At 38.7% G+C, this 15,180-nt stretch overlaps 1 pseudogene; it reads right to left on the reverse strand.

Moving 5' to 3' along the window:
* The window catches only part of LOC108637346, a 63,948-nt pseudogene that overhangs the window by 10,379 nt on the left and 38,389 nt on the right, over nucleotides 1-15,180 (reverse strand).

Consider the following 15,180-nt stretch of genomic DNA (forward strand, 5'->3'; position numbering starts at 1 on the left):
TCCTTTGTATTTCTGTGTTGTCTGTTGTGATCTCTCCATTTTCATTTCTAATTTTATTGATTTGATTTTTCTCTCTTTGCTTCTTGATGAGTCTGGCTAATGGTTTGTCAATTTTATTTATCCTTTCAAAGAACCAGCTTTTGGCTTTGTTGATTTTTGCTATGGTCTCTTTTGTTTCTTTTGCATTTATTTCTGCCCTAATTTTTAAGATTTCTTTCCTTCTACTAACTCTGGGGTTCTCCAACTCTTCCTTTTCTAGTTGCTTTAGTTGTAGAGTTAGGTTATTTATTTGACTTTTTTCTTGTTTCTTGAGGTATGCCTGTATTGCTATGAACTTTCCTCTTAGCACTGCTTTTATAGTGTCCCACAAGTTTTGGGTTGCTGTGTTTTCATTTTCATTAGTTTCTATGCATATTTTGATTTCTTTTTTGATTTCTTCTGTGATTTGTTGGTTATTCAGAAGTGTGTTGTTCAACCTCCATATGTTGGAATTTTTAATAGTTTTTCTCCTGTAATTGAGATCTAATCTTAATGCATTATGGTCAGAAAAGATGCTTGGAATGATTTCGATTTTTTTGAATTTATCAAGTTTAGATTTATGGCCCAGGATGTGATCTATCCTGGAGAAGGTTCCATGAGCACTTGAAAAAAAGGTGAAATTCATTGTTTTGGGGTGAAATGTCCTATAGATATCAATTAGGTCTAACTGATCTAATGTATCATTTAAAGTTTGCATTTCTTTGTTAATTTTCTGTTTAGTTGATCTGTCCATAGGTGTGAGTGGGGTATTAAAGTCTCCCACTATTATTGTGTTATTGTTGATTTCCCCTTTCATACTTGTTAGCATTTGTCTTGCATATTGCGGTGCTCCTATATTGGGTGCATACATATTTATAATTGTTATATCTTCTTCTTGGATTGATCCTTTAATCATTATGTAGTGGCCTTCTTTATCTCTTTTCACAGCCTTTGTTTTAAAGTCTATTTTATCGGATATGAGTATTGCCACTCCTGCTTTCTTTTGGTCTCTGTTTGCGTGGTATATCTTTTTCCAGCCCTTCACTTTCAGTCTGTATGTGTCCCTTGTTTTGAGGTGGGTCTCTTGTAAGCAGCATATAGAGGGGTCTTGTTTTTGTATCCATTCGGCCAGTCTTTGTCTTTTGGTTGGGGCGTTCAACCCATTTACGTTTAAGGTGATTATTGATAAGTATGATCCCGTTACCATTTACTTTATTGTTTTGGGTTCGGGTTTATACACCCTTTTCATGTTTCCTGTCTAGAGGATATCCTTTAGAATTTGTTGGAGAGCTGGTTTGGTGGTGCTGAATTCTCTCAGCTTTTGCTTGTCTGTAAAGCTTTTGATTTCTCCTTCGTATTTGAATGAGATCCTTGCTGGATACAGTAATCTGGGCTGTAGGTTATTGTCTTTCATCACTTTAAGTATGTCTTGCCATTCCCTCCTGGCCTGAAGAGTTTCTATTGAAAGATCAGCTGTTATCCTTATGGGAATCCCCTTGTGTGCTATTTGTTGTTTTTCCCTTGCTGCTTTTAATATTTGTTCTTTGTGTTTGATCTTTGTTAATTTGATTAATATGTGTCTTGGGGTGTTTCGCCTTGGGTTTATCCTATTTGGAACTCTCTGCGTTTCTTGGACTTGGGTGATTATTTCCTTCCCCATTTTAGGGAAGTTTTCAACTATTATCTCCTCAAGGATTTTCTCATGATCTTTCTTTCTGTCTTCTTCTTCTGGGACTCCTATAATTCGAATGTTGGAGCGTTTCATATTGTCCTGGAGGTCTCTGAGATTGTCCTTGTTTCTTTTAATTCGTTTTTCTTGTTTCCTCTCTGATACATTGATTTCTACCATTCTATCTTCTATTTCACTAATCCTATCTTCTGCCTCCATTATTCTACTATTTGTTGCCTCCAGAGTGTTTCTGATCTCATTTATTGCGTTATTCATTATATTTTGACTCTTTTTTTATTTCTTCTAGGTCCTTGTTAAACCTTTCTTGCATCTTCTCAATCCTTGTCTCTAGGCTATTTATCTGTGTTTCCATTTTGATTTCAAGATTTTGGATCATTTTCACTATCAATATTCGGAATTCCTTCTCCGGTAGATTCCCTACTTCTTCCTCTTTTGTTTGGTTTGGTGGGCAACTCTCCTGTTCCTTTACCTGCTGAGTATTCCTCTGTCTCTTCATCTTGGTTATATTGCTGCGTTTGGGGTGGCCTTTTTATATTCTGGTAATTTGTGGAGTTCTCTTTATTATGGAGCTTCCTCACCTTGGGTGGGGTTCTATCAGTGGCTTGTCAAGGTTTCCTGGTTAGGGAGGCTTGTGTTGGAGTTTTGGTGGGTGGAGCTGGGTTTCTTCTCTCTGTTTTTGAAGACAATGGTCTGCTTTTCTGGTTGCCTGATGTCCTCTGCCAGCCTACAGAAGTTGTTTTGTGGAGTTTGCTCGGCGTTGAAATGTTCTTTTGAGGAATTTGTGAGGGAGAAAGTGATCTTCCCGTCCTATTCCTCCGCCATCTTTCCCTCTCTCCAAAAGAAGAGATTTTTATCAAAAGGATAACTTTATCAACAGTGTTTCTAAATGATGTGTTCAAAGTAAACTTCTCTACAACAAAGGATGATTTTCTTTTTTACCACTATTCCTTTGACAAAGTATTTTCGATAAGGATAATATTTTTGAAAGTTCATTTTTTTTTTACTATACCTTCTTCTTTTCATATGGTGTTTTCCTTGCAGGCCTAAAAGAACAAATGATTCTTTTCAGGCTAATATTAAATATTCAAAAATACAAACAATACCTAAACTTTTCTTTTTTATATAAACTCTTTGCATTGGCAAGTAATTGTCTATAAAGGATGCAGAAATAAATAAAAGCAGCATTAAAGGACACAGAAAATATATCAGTAATATTAATAAAGTATTAAAGTTAGATCCAAGGAAAGGAAAAACATAAAGTTACTTGCGTTGTGTGATAGGAAACAGTATACAAGTGTTTTTTGCACCTGTCCTTTTCCATAAGAACTAACTTTTATGGCAATACTACCTATCTGGGGGGTATTCCTTCAGTCCTTCTAAGAAAGAAATCCATTTGAATAACCAAGATATTAGCTTTTTGAGGATGTCCTATGCATTGGCCATGCATTATTAGAAACATCTGACATGTCCTAAAGCCATTTTATTCCTCACAGTCATTCTTGGAGATAAGTATAGGAGGAAATGGAGCACACAAAGGCTGAGGAAGTATCCCAAGCCCACTCAGCATGTCACCAACAGACCCAGAATTCAAACCCAGGAAGTCTGGCTTCAACACTGCTCTTCCAAAATATGTTGAGAAAGTAATATTGAAAAGCCTTTTAAAGTAATATGATAGCAAATGAATCTATGGTATTATTTCAGGTCTAGCTATAGCTATAAGTAATGATTTCTGAATCTTAAAACATATTTCTCAAAAATTAAAAAGACTTCAGAGGTAGGCAAGCCTGCAAATAACTTTCAATAAAGTTTTGTTTTCTGTGAAGAAATTCATCAATAGGCATTCATTCAGCCATTGTGCTGTTTCTTCATGCATCTGACATACATGTACTGAGCACACAATATGTGTTAATGACACGCTTAGTAAAGGAAGCACGGGTTTTGTCATTTAGATCTTTATCATGCAAAAGGAATAATTTGTGAAAGACTGCTAATAATGTTTTTCTATTGAATATAAACAAAATCTTCCCCTTTTCCTTGGAATCTATAAACAACTATGAAGTTAATATGATGTGATGTTTCAGAGCACCTTACAGAATCATAGTTACTTACCATGTTACTATCAACTAGAATCATCAAGGAATGACCATATCCTATTCAGTATAGCCTAAGTGTTTGTAAATTCACAATTATATAATTTTTGAAAATCTATATATGATAGAATTAACTTAAGCAATCCTCTGCATATTCCATTACATAGAAATATTACACTTCAGAACCAATGAACAAGCCCTTATCATAAAGCTATACATGAACAGAAGTATTATGTACAATTAGTTTACTGTAATAGTTTAAAGATAATGTCATACAATCAATAAGCTTCCTAGTATTGGAAATGCAAACAAGACTAAACGAAATAAACACACCCTCTGCTGGCTCATTTCCAATAGCATGCTGCTGCTACTGCTAAGTCACTTCAGTCGTGTCCGACTCTGTGCGACTCCATAGACGGCAGCCCACCAGGCTCCCCCATCCCTGGGATTCTCCAGGCAAGAACACTGGAGTGGGTTGCCATTTCCTTCTCCAATGCATGAAAGTGAAAAGTGAAAGTGAAGTCGCTCAGTAGTGTCCGACTCCTAGCGACCCCATGGACTGCAGCCTACCAGGCTCCTCCGTCCATGAGGTTTGCCAGGCAAGAGTACTGGAGAGGGTTGCCATTGCCTTTTCCTTCCAATAGCATACATACTCTAAAAGCTCCCTTCTTAACAAAAAACAAGTAACACCTGTGAACTCCACATTCCTCTTCAGTTACCATCCAGTTCTTCATTTCCTGTCCCAATAACATTCCCTACTGAATGTTTACGTGTATTCATTACAGTCCAGCTTCCAAGGGGACTGTTTACTGAAATGACTTCTGGCCAAAGGCACTGGTCCTCATCTTAACCTTTCAGCAATATTCGTCCACTAGAGTTGAGCAATCTTAACCTGAGCACTGTATATTGCTGCTCTATTTCCAGAAGAAGTATTCAGTGTTAATATTTCTTCCCCTACAAACAGGGAATCTGGAGAATGTACCTGTCATCACCCTGATCCACTTCCCTTAAAATGCTGTCATCATTCACATGCAGCAGACCACCAGTCAGTGAATCAGTCTTTTCAAATATTGGTGCAATCACACGTTCTTCTGGTGTCCATTTGTCATCATTCTTTTTCTTTACTTCCTTCCTGTGCACACCAGGATAGCTACTTTAAAAAGTCCACAAAAAAGCCAATGTTTTCTAATAATTCAACTGGTAAAGAATAAAAAACAATCAGTTCTTATAAAATTCCAACTCTTACCCATCTTAAGTCATTGATTAATTCACAAGACAGTTATAGAGTAACAACCATATGCAAGAAAACAAATTCTTCTTTCAAACACAGATATGATTACGATACAATATGATGTATAAAACGACATATGAAAGTAATAAGTGAAATAAGGAAGGATTTTCAGAAGAAGTGAAGAGAGGAGGTCATGAGAAACAGAAAAGGGAGAAAATCATTCTACTTGGAGACTCGAATGTGAGCACAAACATCAGGCACAGGGCATCTGGGTTGTTTTCGAGAAACCTGGAAGGAAGAGCACAAAATACATGGAAGAAAGTAGAGAGATGCATCTGGGAAGACACTGAGAAGAACCTCAAGGGCTACGCTGAAAACCTGGAGTCCACTGGCTAAGCGCCTTGACTCTTAGACATGGGAGTCACAAGCAGATTTACATTATATTTTTTATTTTGCTACTAAATATAATAATGGTGAATTTAGGGACTTCCCTGGTGGTCCAGTGCTTAGGAGTCCACCTACCAATAAAAGGGGCAGGTGTTCCATTTCTGGTCAGGGAAGATCCTGCATGCCATGGTGCAACTAAACCGTGCGCCGCAGCTACTGAAGCCAGCACCCTAGAGCCCACGCTCAGCATCCAGAGAAGCCACCACACTGAGAAGCCCAAGCACTGTGGCAGCAAAGACCCAGCACAGCCAAAAATAAGTCAAAAAGAGAATTCACAGAAAAAAGCCACACTTAATTTAGGTGGTATTTTAAATGACATGAGGTACATATACCATGAAAGAAGAAACCAAGGAAATATTTGGCCAGAGGAGGAGAGTTCACTTTTAAACCACCCGCATGATGCGGCGACAGCGGCATCATGGCTGAAAGACCGATGACTCATCAGTTCTCCCACCACCAATACAATCTCGCCTCCATCCATGGACACACTCAAAGTGCTAGGAGAGAAAAACAAGCCAGCCAAGAGTATTCTTTCCAGAAAAGCTGTCTTTCAGAAATGAAAGAGGAATAAAAACTGTCCCAGACAAAGCAAACCTGATGGAGGTCATCACCACTAGTCCCGCCTCATGAGAAATGGTGAAAGAAGTCCTCAAACTGAAGTGAAAAGATGTTCATTAGCGATGAAACAAATTTAAATATACAACACACTGATTAAGACAAGTATGCAGTCAAATCCAGAATATTCCAATATGTAACATGGTGGTATGTTAACAAAGGAACTCTAGTAAATAAGGCCAAGAGTATTAAAAAATAACTATATCTCTAGTAAAATATAAAATCTGTACATCACAAACATTAGCTCAAGTTAGAAATTATTTTATAGGAAAATAACAAGGGACGTGCTGTTAAATATTGATATAGGATTACCTATCAGAACCCTCATTCTGCATAGCAGGAAACTCCTGGTTGCTATTTCCTCCACGCTTTCTCTGCTGAAACAATACACTCTCATCAGCAGCACTGCATACATTCTCTGATATTTCCACTTCACTACTTTTGTGCTTCTTTTCTTCTTCAACCTTTAATGGAAGTTTGACACTAAGAATAATTGCTATGTACTAATTATAAAGATCTTTGTTTTCAGTTTTATTATTTGACTCAGTGCTCACCCTGAATTTAGTGATAAAAATATTTCTATGTTTATTTTAATTTTATCACTTACAAGTCACTGAAATGTTTGTAAAATCTGCTCCTTTCTGTTTGAGGAAAAGAACAAAATTCCCAAAATTTCAAAAATGGCTTTCTTAATAAGATGCAATTATTCATATTTAGTCTTCCCCATCTGACTGGCAGAGACAGAGAAATACAAAGACAAAGACACAAAATCTGTCCTCTTTGGTCTTTACCACCTGGAGTCTCCATTAAACAGCCAGATGTAGAGGATGTGACACCTTCATGCCTCAGAAAGGAAACATTCTTCTCTCTGCACTAAAGCTATACTTTCCCCTCTGCCTTTTACAATTCATTTTTCACTTCCATCTGGGAGATAGCAAAAAAAGTCACGGTGAACCAGAGTTTACCAAAACACAAGGAGCAGAATGAAACTGAGGAGTTGTTAGTTAGTGTGGAATTCTGGAATATAAGTAATGCTTCCCAATTCCACATTCAATAACCATCAAACCTTACAGCTAGAGGGTATACAAATAATTACCTAGTATTGCCTCACTATTTACCAAAAACAGCAATAAAATCAAAAAATGTTCAAGGTTTTCTTTAAGGCCCCTAAACAGGCACTCCCTAGCATTTTATGCCACCAAAAGAGATGATACAATTCTGGAATGTCAAATGTTATATATTACCGAATGAATTCATCAGATTAATCAGATAAGTTAAAAGTGTGACTTTGGCACAGTAACTCAATGCCTTAGCTGGGGGTAGGGTTCATCTTCTCTCTTTTTTTTTTTTTTAAACAGGAGAATACATAGAGTTTTTTTGTTTCTTTCTTTTTTTTTTTTTTTTGTCTTTTTGTCTGTTCAAACTCAGTCAGAGCACCTCTTACACAAAAGAGTAAACAAACAATTTAAAAAACCTTATTACCGAAAAAAGAAAAATATCATAGCATCTCAGAACTCAGTCCTCTCCTTTGTAGAGAAACACTTAATTTTTTTTTTCTTTTTTGCTCAAGGTTTATACTACCTATGATCTTCCTAGGTGGCTCAAATATTAAAGAATCCACCTTCAATGCAGGAGACCTGGGTTCAATCCCTGGATTAGGAAGATCCTCTGCAGAAGGAAACAGCTAGCCACTCTGGTATTCTTTCTGGCCTGGGGAATTCCATGGACAGAGGAGCCTAGCAGGCTACAGTCCAAGGGTTTGCAAACAGTTGGACATGACTGAACAACTTTCACACACACACATACACACTATCTATGTAACAAAATCACACATGTCAAAACTTTCTACATTTTAGTAAACAACATAATGGAAAGGTCTTTCTCAAAAGAAACATCTGAGAGTGCTGATTAAAGCACATGTGGGAGCACATGTATTTGTTATTTAAAAGATCCTGAAGCGGCCATACTGGAAATCTAAGCACCCAGCGATTGCGGAAAGCATAGAAGATCACACATATTCAACCACAATGAAGAGATTAGAGGGAACATATGTTCATGTCTCATCTCTCAGTCATTCTTCCTATTCTATGGAAATATAACATATTTAATCCAACAGAGTTAAAGGGGGGGAAAAAGACACAAAACCCTAGCTGATTATTCTTCTTAAGCAATTTCCTTGGTGCTTATTCTGGCTCAGAAGACCACATAGCTCATAGCTAAATGAGTTTCCCAGTCCATATGAAGACTGATGGAGAAGAATTAGATATTAGACTTGATTGAAGGACAAAAGCCATGAAAATAGTTTCCTGAATTCCTGTTATTGAGATAATAATCGATTTCTACACAATTACTTCTTTGGATGGCCCCGCTTTATTCATAAATGGAAAATCAAAATGGACCACATCATCAAGAAAGAGAAAAATCAAAGCAAGAGAAAATGAGAAACTCTTTTGGTAGGTAAAATTTCTCTTTTTCCAGAGCCCGCAACTCTACTCGAAACATGCCTACTTCATTCTTAAACCTCTGCATATCCTTCTCTAATTCTTAATTTACATGCACTTCAGATGCGCTGTGACTATTAGGTGGAGAAGAATTCCCATTTTCTAATTCGGGTTCCATGCTTTTATTGTCACTAGCACTGCAATTATCTGCATGCAGTGGCTTCTGGAACCAGTCCTGTATTGCTTTATTTTTCAGATCAGTATTTTAACAACAGCAAGGGGAACGTGAATTTTTATTTGAATTCGATGTTTCATCTTACCAGAGTAGACAAGCCACAGACTAGAATGACATGCCTGTCCCATGTCTAATTTCTGATTAGTGGGATCTTGCTTCATTTTTGTGACATCTGCATATTAATCTCTTGGTCTTTCACTTCGAATATAACTACCGGCTCCCCTACTTTTTTAATTTTCTGTATCATTACAAAAACTCTCCTCAATTTTCATAAACACATGTTCAATGTCTAGCTGATAATTTTCAAAGTCTACTTTATTTTCAGGGAAACAAAGCTTTGACGATGACCCGCAAGTCTATCCAAGGGACCCAGACTTTACAGACCACAGAAAAACATTTTTTGAGACTGGGTTATTTTTGTTGAGGAAATGCTTGGAATACTAGAGAGACAGATACTCCAAATGCATCTTTTTCCTCACAATCAGGTATATTATTTGTAAGATTAGGAGACATTTCCTTTTGGTTTGCTCCTTCTTTAGGGTTATCACGTAGTGGATCTTCCTCAGGAGAAACGGTAATTTGGTATTCCTCACAAAATTTCACTGAACTTCCACTTTAACTCATTCGTGATGGGTTTTAACTTATCTTTCCATTCTAATTTGCCTTGTTTGATACACATTTTCTCACACAGTACTACACCAGATATTGAAATTTACAGTTTTACATACCTGTGCATGGTTTTCTCATCTTCATTAAGTTTTTCTTGTTCTTCCTCTGTTATCATTTCCAAGTCTAGTTCTCTTGACAGATCTGCATGTTTAGTTAATATTACTTCAAATGTTTAGATAAAAGACATAATCCTCACTTAAATCATAGATCTAAAACATTGTGTGAAATGACATTAAATCAATCTTAATCTTCAGCTGAATATTTACTTCTTTAAGAACTACTTCCAATGAACTAAAAACTTCAACAAACCATTTGAAATACCAGATGTTGCCAGGTTACAGGCACACAAACAGCTCAAAGATTCAGTCACTGCTGCTGCTGCTAAGTCGCTTCAGTCGTGTCCGACTCTGTGCGACCCCATAGATGGCAGCCCATCAGGCTCCCCCGTGCCTGGGATTCTCCAGGCAAGAATACTGGAGTGGGTTGCCATTTCCTTCTCCAATGCATGAAAGTGAAAAGTGAAAGTGAAGTCACTCAGTCGTGTCCGACTCCTAGCGATCCCATGGACTGCAGCCTACCAGGCTCCTCCATCCATGGGATTTTCCAGGCAAGAGTACTGGAGTGGGGTGCCATTGCCTTCTCAAACCAAACAGCAGTGAACAAAACAATCAGAAACCAAACAAAATACAGGACAGACATATAAAGTCACCATACATTCTCTTCTCTACTTCATAACAGGACCTTTTTAACAACATGCCAAGCATCAACTGCAACGTTATTCAGGGTTTACAAAATTCCTCTTGCTTTTTAGCTTTAATCAGCTCCTTCATCTGAAATGCTTCCCTCTACTTTTCTGACAAATTACTTTTCATCTTTTAAGGCTCAACCTGCTTTGTGAAGTTGTCTTTGATTACTGCCATCTTTCCCCTGATAAACAGGTATGCCTTTCCTTGTGGCTACCTTAGTACTTTAAAGATTTTTCTAGTGTATCTTTCTAGATTTTCCTACTGATAGATATAGACCTGAACAGTAAATTATTCCTTTACATGCCTATCTTCTTGGCTCCTAGACTGCAGAGGACAAGCTCTTAAAAGTCATCTCGGTATATATAGAATTTTTATTATTTTTTTTGAAGGATAACTGCTTTACAGAATTTTGTTGTTTTCTGTCAAACCTCAACATGAATCAGCCATAGGTACACATATATCGCCCCTTTTGAACCTCCTTCTCATCTCCCTCCCCATCCCACCCCTCTAGGTTGATACCGAGCCCCAGTGTCTCTTACTCAATAATTACTTCTCGGGTTTCCACTCAGTACTAGACACTGGAGTTTAACGAAAAATGTAGAAAAAGGTGTCAGGGATGGCTTTTCTAGAGATAATGCCTGAGGACAGACTTACACAGTTCAAGGGAACAGAGGGCAGGAGAGGGAGAGCATTTCAGGCTGTAGCAAGATGGGGAGAGAATCACACACACCACAGGGTAGATATTTGTCCAAAGTGAAGGGATGGGACTGACGAAGGTCATGGCATCCAGTCCCATCACTTCGTGGCAAAGAGATGGCAAAACAATGAGAACAGAAACAGGCTTTATTTTCTTGGGCTCCAAAATCAATGCAGATGGTGAATGCAGTCATGAAATTAAAGGACACCTGCTCCTTAGAAGAAAAGATATGACAAACTTAGCGTATTAAAAAGCAGAGACGTTACTCTGCTGACAAAGGTCCGTCTAGTCAAAACAAAGGCTTTTCCAGTAGTCATGTATGGATATGAGAGTTGGACCCAAAAGAAGATTGAGCACCCAAGAACTGATGCTTTTCAACTGTGGTGTTCGAAAAGACTCATGACAGTCCCTTGGACTGCGAGGAGATCAAAACAGTCCATCCTAAACAAAATCAGTTCTGAACATTCATTGGAAAGACTGACGCTGGCGCTGAAGTTCCAGTACTTTGGCCACTGGATTCGAAGAGCTTACTCATTAGAAAAGACTCTGATTCTGGGAAAGGTTGAAGTTGGGAGCAGAAGGGAATGACAGAGGATGAGATGCTTGGATGGCATCACCAACTCCATGAATGTGAGTTGAGTAAGTGCCAGGAGATGGTGAAGGACAGGGAAGCCTGGTGTGCTGTGGTCCCTGGGGCCACGTAGAATCAGACACCACTGAGCAACTGAACAACAACAGGGACAAGTGACGAGGGTGCCAGCAGCAGTTCAGAATTCTAGAGCAAAGGACTGAAAGGGCTAGAGATGAAGGGTCAGGCAGAAGGCAGATTATGAGAGCATCAATGGCGCCTTAAGAGGTCTAGACATTAATGTGACTCAGAGTGCCTCATGGTCACGTGTGCTTTTGAGACTGGTGACTCTAAACACCACGGGAGGGAGGAATCTGAAGGGCATAAAAATAACCGGAGGAAGGTGAATCTGAAGGCATTAATACTGGGAATAACAAGGTGATGCAGGCCTGAACTGAGGGAGTGTTTACAGAAATATTTAGGGTATAAAACTTTTAGGGTACAGTATAGACTAAATCTTTAAGAAACAAATAAATGTACAAATCCAGGGACCCTGAAGGATAAAATAATTGCTCATTATTTTATAAAATGTATTGACTGAGAAGAAAATGATCCACATGAACTGACTGAAGTGGCTTCTATCTATTCTGTAGTTTTCCTGTCTCACATCGTCCAGTGTTGAAGGGACTCATGTAGGCATTTTATTTGAATTTGTTTTTCTTGGACCTACCAAGCTCACAGAGAAACAAGAGCAAACAACTCAGTTGTATAGATTAAAAGAAAAAAAGACAAACATGTTGAGTTTAGAGCCTGTAGTCACTATTCTAGGAGTTAACTGAGAATATTCTGTAAATGCAAGGTGAGGATAGAAAAGAAAAAAGTACAGGAGTGAAAAAAGAAACAGTGGATGATTTCTTACCATAGTCCTGACCGTATGACTGATTAAGGGTGCTAAATTAATCAGTATTTATGGACAATACATTCTAAGACATGGTTACTCAATAGACTGGGCATCCTAGTAGAATTAGAATTGACATTCTATATACTGCTTTTAAGTGATACACCACTCCTATATACCAAGCTCCCTTGTGAACTCTTAATTCATTACAAATATTAAAACAAGTTGATATACTATGTGGACACAGCTGAGAAGGAGGTACTATATAGCAAATTTCCCATGACTCCTATTCCCACTGGGAAAGTCAATTCTAAAAAATACGAAGTCACAGAAAACACAAGAAATATTTTACTATTTGGTATCAGAGTTGATTTTGCAGTTACACTGAATATAATCATAACTAATACTTATGAATTGACAGCCATATAAAAACATCACTACGAAGTCCCATTTTGAGAAGGCAGTCTCTAGATGGCTACCTAGTCTCCCAACTAGTCTCAGACATAATCCTGCTACCCACTCTCAGGTGTACGCTAAATACCAGCCTGAACTTACTTTTTCCTAACTCTCTTTATTACTTATTATATTACTATGGTCAGAGGAAGAATGCAAACACCTTGCTAAGAGGTATTGATTGGCTTTAGGTTGCATAAATGGAGAAGGCAATGGCACCTCACTCCAGTGCTCTTGCCTGGAAAATCCCATGGATGGAGGAGCCTGGTAAGCTGCAGTCCAAGGGGTCATGAAGAGTCAGACATGACTGAGTGACTTCACTTTCACTTTTCACTTTCATGCATTGGAGAAGGAAATGGCAACCCACTCCAGTGTTCTTGCCTGGAGAATCCCAGGCACGGGGGAGCCTGGTGGGTTGCCGTCTATGGGGTCGCACAGAGTCAGACACGACTGAAGCGACTTAGCAGTGGCAGCAGCAGCAGGTTGCATAAAAGGAGTCAGGACAAGGTAGACTTTGCCACAAAATCTAATTTGGAACCATCAGAAGGACGGTAAGGCTGTGCCCAGGTGGCCCACAGCTGAGTGCTCTGGGCTTCTGTATTACCTTCTTTGCTTCTTCTGTTTCCTGGCAGCTCTGACTTACATAGCTGACGGAGTGAGTAATTCCCTACCGGGAAAACCGCTGCAGTCTTCATCTTCGTTTTATCTATTACAGTCTTCTGTCCAAATTCTGTGGATGCTGACTGATTTTTGGTCATTGAATGGGACACAAACGCTCACTGACCATCAACTTTCAAATGCCTGGCTCTTTGACAAGTCTCATTATTGAGGCTCAGAGCGGCAGAAGCCCAATTTGAAAAATGTGAAAACAAAGTCTCAATTTATTAGAATGTGAGAATACAACTCTGACTAACTTGTACAAAGTCTTTCTTGAGAGAATCAGTTCCATGTCCTCCTCTCCCCTGAAATTCACTAGTCCTTCACAGCTTACAGTATCTCACATGTCACTGTCATTCATGAAGAGATGTAAACTAGTGTGTCTAATTTCTTCTACTTTTTCATTGCCTAGTATTACTGATTTTGATTCACTCAACTTCTATTACATGTTCTATATTCCATAAGAACTTTACCAATAATTATTTTTTCAACATCAGTTCACTTCAGTTCAGTCACTCAGTCGTCTCCAACTCTTTGCAGCCTCATGAACTGCAGCACGCCAGGCCTTCCTGTACATCACCAACTCCTGGAGTCTACCCAAACTCATGTCCATTGTGTCAGTGATGCCATCCAACTATCTCATCCTCTGTCGGCCCCTTCTCCTCCTGCCCTCAATCTTTCCCAACATCAGGGTCTTTTCCAATGAGTCAGCTCTTCACATCAGGTGGCCAAACTATTGGAGTTTCAGCTTCAACATCAGTCCTTCCAATGAACACCCAGGACTGATTTCCTTTAGGATGGACTGGTTGGATCTCCTTGCAGTCCAAGGGACTCTCAAGAGTCTTCTCCAACACTACAGTTCAAAAGCATCAATTCTTCTGGGTTCAGCTTTCTTTATAGTCTAACTCTCACATCCATACATGACTATTTTTCAACATACAAATATATTATTAAGAAAATGTATATCTACCTTCTTTTACACTTAATTATGCCTTATAATACTGTGTGCTCTAGAGACCATGGTTTTAAAAACACTTTTAATGAATGCTACTACTTTAATTAATGTTACAAACCTAGAAAACATTAAAAAGCAAAGACATCACTTTGCTGACAAAAGTCCATACAGCCAAAGCCATGGTTTCTTCAGTAGTCACATACAGATGTGAGTGTTGGACCATAAAGAAGGCTGAGTGCCAAAGAATTGATGCTTTCAAAGAGTGGTGCTAGAGAAGACATCTGAGAGTCCATTGGACAGCAAAGATCAAACCAGTCAATCCTAAGAGAAATCAATGCTGAAATCGATGCAGAAATCACTGGAAGGACCGATGCTAAAACTAAAGGTACAATACTTTGGACACCTGATGTGAAGAGCTGAATCACTGGAAAAAACCCTGATGCTGGGAAAGATTGAGGGCAGGAGGAGAAGGGGATGGCAGAGGATGAGATGGTGGGATAGCATCACTGATGCAACGGATATGAACTTGGGCAAACTCCGGGAGATGGTGAGGCACAGGGAGGCCTAGCATGCTGCAGTCCATGGGCTCACAAACAGTTGGACCTGACTTAGCGACTGATCACCACCACCAAGGACAACTTCTTTAATTACAATGAGACGATCTTTCCTCAGATTATCAATATCTTCAGAACTGATTTTCAAGCCCTGGATAGACATCATAAACTTATATGAGACATGATACTCTTGTGGGTGACCAATTGTTTCCACGT

Source organism: Capra hircus, chromosome 13, assembly GCF_001704415.2.
Source record: "Capra hircus breed San Clemente chromosome 13, ASM170441v1, whole genome shotgun sequence".
In the NCBI taxonomy this organism is placed as follows: Eukaryota; Metazoa; Chordata; class Mammalia; order Artiodactyla; family Bovidae; genus Capra; species Capra hircus.